The sequence below is a fragment of the Nicotiana attenuata genome, unplaced genomic scaffold (genome assembly GCF_001879085.1).
Source record: "Nicotiana attenuata strain UT unplaced genomic scaffold, NIATTr2, whole genome shotgun sequence".
In the NCBI taxonomy this organism is placed as follows: Eukaryota; Viridiplantae; Streptophyta; class Magnoliopsida; order Solanales; family Solanaceae; genus Nicotiana; species Nicotiana attenuata.
The window spans coordinates 16827-23820 of record NW_017671011.1 but is presented as its reverse complement, the minus strand read 5'-3'; positions in this window follow the sequence as shown (position 1 = coordinate 23820).

Genomic DNA, 6994 nt, shown 5'->3' with positions numbered 1-6994 from the left:
TGCATTCAATGATTTGAGGACTTCGAGGCGAATCTTGGTACGTTCGAGGACGAACGTAGGTTTTAAGAGGGGGGATGTAACGACCCGCCCGGTCGTTTTGAGAATTTAAGCTCCGTCCAGCGCGTAAGGTCTGGAACAACTTCATAATATGAGTATCGACTTGCGTGCATGGTTGAATTCAGTTAACGGATGATTTAGAGTCAAATTGGAAGAAGGAATCTAGTTGTGGGAGTTTGACTGGAATTTGACTTTTGAGTAAACGGCCCCGGAATGGGTTTTGGGTGATCTCTACAGCTTTGTATGGTGATTTTGGACTTAGGCGCGCATCCCGATTCAGATTTGAAGGTCCGTAGGGTAATTGAGGCGTTTCAGCGAAAGTTGGAAAAGTTGAGGTTTGAAAAATATAGAAGTTTGACCCATAGTTGACTTTTGCGATATCGGGGTCGGAATACAATTTTGAGAGCTGGAGCAGCTCCGTTATGTCATTTTGGACTTGTCTGCAAAATTTGGCGTCATTCCGAGTTGATTGATTAGTTTCGGCACAAGTTTTCGAAGTTGGAGGATTTGAAAGTTCCTAAGTTCGATTCATGGTGTGGTTCGTCGTTTCGGCATTGTTTGATGTGATTTGAGACCTCAAGCGAGTCCGTTTTAGGTTGTAAGACTTGCTTGTGTGTTTAGAGGGGTTCCGGGGGGCCTCGAGTGTGTTTCGGACGAGGTTCAGATGTTTTGCATAGTTTTAAACAGGTCTGGTTTTGGTGTTTTCGCACCTACGACCTTGGAGCGCAGGTGCGGCTCCGCTTCTGCGTGAGCCCCGTCGTTTCTGCGGTCATGTACGCCAGGGTAATTTCTCGCTTCTGCAGCTCCTCTTTCCGCTCCTGCGGTGCCGCTGGTGCGGTTAATTTTCGCAGATGCGGTTCCAGGCCAAGTAGTCAAAGTTCGCAGATGCGGACTCTTTCTCGCAAATGCGGTCCCGCAGATGCGGTTACTTGACCGCAGATGCGGAAGTCCTGGCAGAATCCTTTTATATTGATGTTTAGTCATTTTCTTCATATTTTGAGTTTTTAACTTCGCACTTGGGAGCTTCTTTTGGGGTTTTTCAAGAAAATCGATTAGGTAAGTGTTCTTCACCTAGAATCTAGCATATTCCATGAATCTATCTTCATTTTTACCTTTTAACGTTTGTGCTTTGAAGTTAATTTGGTTAGATTTGAGCCGTCCGGAGATCTTTTCACCCGAGAAGTGCATTTTAGAGTATCAGTGTGTCGTCTTTGAGGTAAGTATCTTGCCTAACCTTGTGTGGGGGACTTCCCCCTAGGATTGAGTCTTCTATGTTGACTGTAGTTCGTGTACGCGAGGTGACGAGTGCGTGCTCGGACTTATCTGTGAAAAATTGGTCTTTTAGAGTTCTTAGGTCTTTATATTCACTATGTATGAATGTGTTCTTGACATGACTGAGTTTCCTATTTACTAGTTTCACATCTACATGCTTGATTGGAAATAATTGCTTCATAATTCACTCTTATTGCTTAACCGACTCCTATTTGATTTAATTGAAGAATTTCGCCTCTCCTATTGTTATGCTATCTTTTCCTAGCTGTTTGTCTTATTTGAGAATCATTATTATCCTTCCTGAAATTTTGTTTAGTCTTAAGTGACGCTAAAGATCATCCTTCCCTAATTGAATTGTCGAATATCCTCGAAATTGTCCAACCTTAAAAGGAGTTTGATAACCTATATCTTTGTTGACTTGCCCTTATTTGGGACTACTTGACTCGCGTTGATTTCCTTGTTATTGACTTGTATATTGTGGAATCGTCGCTATACGTTAGTTTTCCCGTGTTGAACTGTTCCCTTTATGCCAGCATTCTTTTCTGTGGTTATTCCTTGTGAGCTGGTTCTATCGTTTCCTTGTGATTTATAGTCCTTAAGTTGATTACTTGTCTTACCTTGAATTATTGTCATTTTTGTTGTTGTTATATGTATCGTGGTGATTTACGAGCTTTCTGTTGTGCTGTGACTGTTATTTCTGTTGGTAGCGCTGCGTATTTACTTTGGGACTACAGGACGATATCCCGGGAGATCCCCCTGCATATTTATTTTGGGACTATGAATCGGTATTCCGGGAGATCCCCCTGCACGTTTACTTTTAGACTACGGGACTGCATCCGGGAGATTCCTCTGTACTGGATATTTACTTTTGGGACTACGGGACTGCACCCGGGAGATTCCTCTGCGCATTATTAGATGGACTACGGGACGACACCCGGGAGATCCACTGGATATTTATATTTGGGACTGTGGGACGATATCCCGGGAGATCCTTTGCACATTTACGTTTGGGACTACGGGACGTTATCCTGGGAGATCCCCTATTAAAATCATTGCGTTCTGAGCTGATATTTTCATTGATCCTATCCATGTGTAAACATTATAGGTGTTGTCCGTTCCATTCCTTATACTTACTAGTTGGTACGAACTATGTTAGGACACTTACACAGGCATGCACGTGGTTAATCACCCTTATCGGGTGGGAGGCTCTTTGAGATTTCTGAGTATAGACGCATACCTTGTTATTTGCCTTCCATGTGAGAATGACTCTTTTGGGGTATGTGAGTTGTCGGTATGATCAGGAGGTGTGTCGTGGGCACAGGATTCCAAGTGTTAGGGTTCAGGTGTTGAGATCCGTATTGTATGATTATGAGATGATGTGTCACAGGGTGACTTACATCCGAAGGTCATCTTTTTGAAAAGATTATATTTGGAGGTACTTATTTTTAATTAACTATTCTGAAATGTCACAGGGTGGCTGATACTCGATGAAAATTTGTTTGAAAAGATTATATTTAAAAGCATTATTTTGAAAGAAACTCTTTTGAAAAGAACATTTAATTGAAGAAAGTATATTTCAAACCATTTTTATCACTTGAAAAGAGTTTGATTATTTGACTGACGCTTGCTGGTTAAGACTTAAGGTGAGAATTATCAAAGTGGTTGGGTTGTGACTTGTCTTCACCGTATTTGTGATTTCGGATTTGGACTGTCTCCACGTTTACCTTTCCGTGTTTTCCTTATGGTGTTCCGCCGAGTACTTGATGTTTTTCCTTCCTTATTACAATTACTGTGTTGCTAGCCGTATCGTGTAATCTCTATATAAATATCATGTTCTGTTTATTAGACCAGTAGGTATCTTGACCGTTCCTCGTCACTACTCCACCGAGGTTAGTCTTGATACTTACTGGGCACCGCTGTGGTGTGCTCATACTACACTTCTGCGCATTTTTTTATGCAGATCCAGGTAATGTTCGCTAGTAGCTTTGCGGATTCTTGCCGAGGAGACTCAAGTTAGCTCTGCTGTTGCGTTCGCAGGCTTCGGAGTCACCTTTCTATTTTATATTCACACTGTTGTACTTATTTCCATGCGATTGTGTTTAGAAGTTGTAGCGAAACTCTATAGAGTTTATGACTTGTACTACCGGGTTTTCGAAAGATGTTCATTGTATAAAGGATCCATTTCAGAAGAATTTTAAATTTTGTTATTTATTGTTGTTATTCCGCAAATTATTAGGCTTACCTAGTCCTTAAGACTAGGTGCCATCACGAAACCCAACGGAGGGGAAATTGGGTCGTGACAATCTTGTATATACATCTTTTGTATTACCTAATCATGATATAATGTTATGTATTTTTTTTTACTTTCTTACTCTAAAACTTACATTGTTGAATTGGTGTTCATGAAGAAATTTTCATTTTGCTTTTTGTTTATTACGCATCTCACTTACGTAATAATTTAAAATGTTTAGCATAAGTAAAATATTTTACTTGGAAGTCTATTATAAAAGAAGAATATATGTGATCCGTTTGATAATGTTATTTTTAAAAGCAATATTTTTACGAAGGACATGAATAACTACTTATGCGAAACTCAGAAATAAATTTGAAATTTTTCCCTAGAATTAAATTTAATTGTAAAGAACAGAATTGTTTGAATGAAAAAAGCAGTCCACAAAGCATCTCGCATCACAAAGGGTTTAGGGAAGAGCTGCATACCGAGAGGTGTGATGTAGACAACCTATGGTACAAGCATTAATGTTAGCTGACATGGATCTGAAGATTGAGCTTGAGGAAGAAGACATGCAAATGAAGGCCACACTCAAGAGAAACAAATTTCTGTTATTAGAAGAAGAAGAAATGATACAGCCGTGTGTCTATACAAAGAGTATAGTGTATTTATACTGTACAGTATAACTAACTCCTAATACTATACTAACTAACTTCTAACTACAGTTACATAGTTAACTACAATTAACTTATCAGCTTTCTTCACTAACTCTATTCAACACCCCCCCCCCTCAAGCTGATGGTTGATATAGATTCTTCACTCCTAATTTCTTCAGTAATTGATCATGTTGAAACTTCCCCGAGCTCTTTGTCAGTAAATCTGCTAGTTGGTCTTTAGTATGTACATACTCTATCTTCAGCAGCCCTTCACATATTTTTTCCCTAACAAAATGACAATTAATGTCAATATGTTTAGTTCTTTCATGGAAGATAGGATTAGTTGTTATCTGTATAGCAGCCTTGCTGTCACATATCAGACCTATAGGCTGTTGAATCTTGACTCCAAGTTCCTTGAACAGCCCTATCATCTAAGTGACTTCTGCTGCACATGAAGCCATACTTCCGAACTCGACCTCAGCTGAACTTCTGGGCACAGTCATTTATTTCTTTGTCTTCCAAGACACCAGTGCATTTTCAAATTTAACCAAGTATCCCGTTATTGATCTCCTTGACTCTATACAAGATCCCCAATCAGAGTCACAGTAGGCAACCAACTTGTTTGTACTTTCTGCAAGCATAAGTAACCCCAAGCATGGTGCTTGTTTGATGTATCTGACTACTCAAAGAGCAGCTTCTATGTGTGACACCTTGGGATAGTGCATATACTGACTTAAAACCTGCACTGCAAAAGCAATGTCTGGTCTGGTCATGGTGAGATATAACAGCCTTCCAACAAGTCTCTGATAACAACTAGGACTTTTGAGCTCCTGATCACCTTCTTGTTTGCAGTTCTGAATGCACTTGTCATACTCTACAGATGTGAGTTTTTGATTCAACTCCAATAGTGTACCAGAAGGCTTTGCTCCACCTAAACTTGTTTCAGATATCAACTCAAGTGCATACTTTCTTTGACACATAAAAATCCCTTCCTTTGATCTGGCAAATTCATTTCCCAGGAAGAATTTCAATTCTCTTAAGTCCTTCATCTTGAACTTCTTCTGCAACTCTACTCTGGTGTCATAAAGTGACTTATCATTGTTCCCTGTGATCAGTAGGTCATCCACATACACATGGATGATAATTGTGTCACCGTTGGCTTCTCTAATAAATAATGAATAGTCATAGTGACTTTGTTTGAACCCCATCTGCAGAAGTACCTCTGTTAATATTTCACTGTCTCAGTGCTTGTTTAAGACCATATAAGGACTTGTGAAGTTTGCAAACCTTTTTAGTCTCCCCTGGCTTGCAAACCCCTGTGGAATATGCATGTACACCTCTTCAACCAAATCACCATTTAGGAATGCGTTATGAACATCCATCGGGTAAATCATCCAGTGCTGAGATGCAGCAAGAGCTATAATGGACCTAACTGTTACCATTTTAGCAACAGGTGAGAAGGTTTCACTATAGTCCAGCCCTTCCTTTTGACTATAGCCTTTGGAAACCAGTCTGGCCTTGTATCTTTCAACCTCTCCTGAGGCCTTGTACTTAATTTTGAATATCCACCTGCAACCTATAGGAGTTTTGCGGAGGCAAATCAACTATGCTCCAGGTTTTGTTTGGGCTGCAATATCCAACTTCATAGCCTCTACCCATTGAGGATCATTGACTGCCTCACTAAAGACTGAGGTTCAGAACAGGCTGAATGAGCTGCTAATACTCTACTATATGAGGGAGTGATGTGGGAATAGCTTACATAAGCTGAGATAAGATAAGAACACTTAGCAGCTTTGGAGTGCACCATATAATCTTGCATCCAGATGGGAGGTTTGCTGGGCCTGGAGGATTTTCTGACCTGAGCAGGTACAACACCGGGTGAGTTAGCCACTGCACTAGGTGCTGCAACATCAAGTTGAGCCTCAAGAGGAGTATCACCAGGTGCTGCATTATCTGTGAGGTTACCTTCAGGATTTGGAGGATAGGGAGGAGTAGCCACAGGAGAAGAGGAGAATGAGAAGATCCACCTCAGATGTAGCACTAGCCTCATGTGAAGGAAAATCAACTTCAGGAGAGGAATCTACAGCAGAGAACCTGGGATCTGCACTAGTTGGTGATAGCAGATCCAGTATAGGAAAAATAGTGCTACTAGAAGATGACACATGCTTGAAAGGAAAAATGCCTTCCTAAAAAACAACATTTCTGTTAATAAATAAAGAGTTAGAATTCAAGTCATACAGAACACAACCCTTTTGAGATGAAGAATAGCCCAAGAAGACTGCAGAAATAGCTCTTAGTGAGAACTTGTCAACAATGGTGGGGCATGCTGCATAACACAAACAACCAAAAACCTTTAAGTGTTGCAGTGAAGGGGGATGTAAGTAAAGCAACTGCAATGGTGATTTGTACCCAAATGTTCTAAAGGGTAGTTTGTTGATGAGGTAGACTGTTGTGGTAACACACTCACCCCAAAACCATAGAGGAACAGCTGCCTGAAACCTGAGAGACCTGGCCATGTCTAAGATTGTTTTGTGTTTTCTCTCAACAATTCCATTTTGTTGAGGAGTGTAGACACATGAACTCTGATGAAATATACCAAGACTAGAAAGCAACTGTTTAAATTTATTACAGAAGAACTCACTACCATTATCAGTCCTTAAGACTTATATGGAAGCTGAAAACATGTTTTTTATTTGAGTTAGAAAGTCTCTTAGTACAACTATAACTTCCGACTTGAAGTTGAGCAAAAATATCGAAGTGTATCTGGTATAGTCATCAA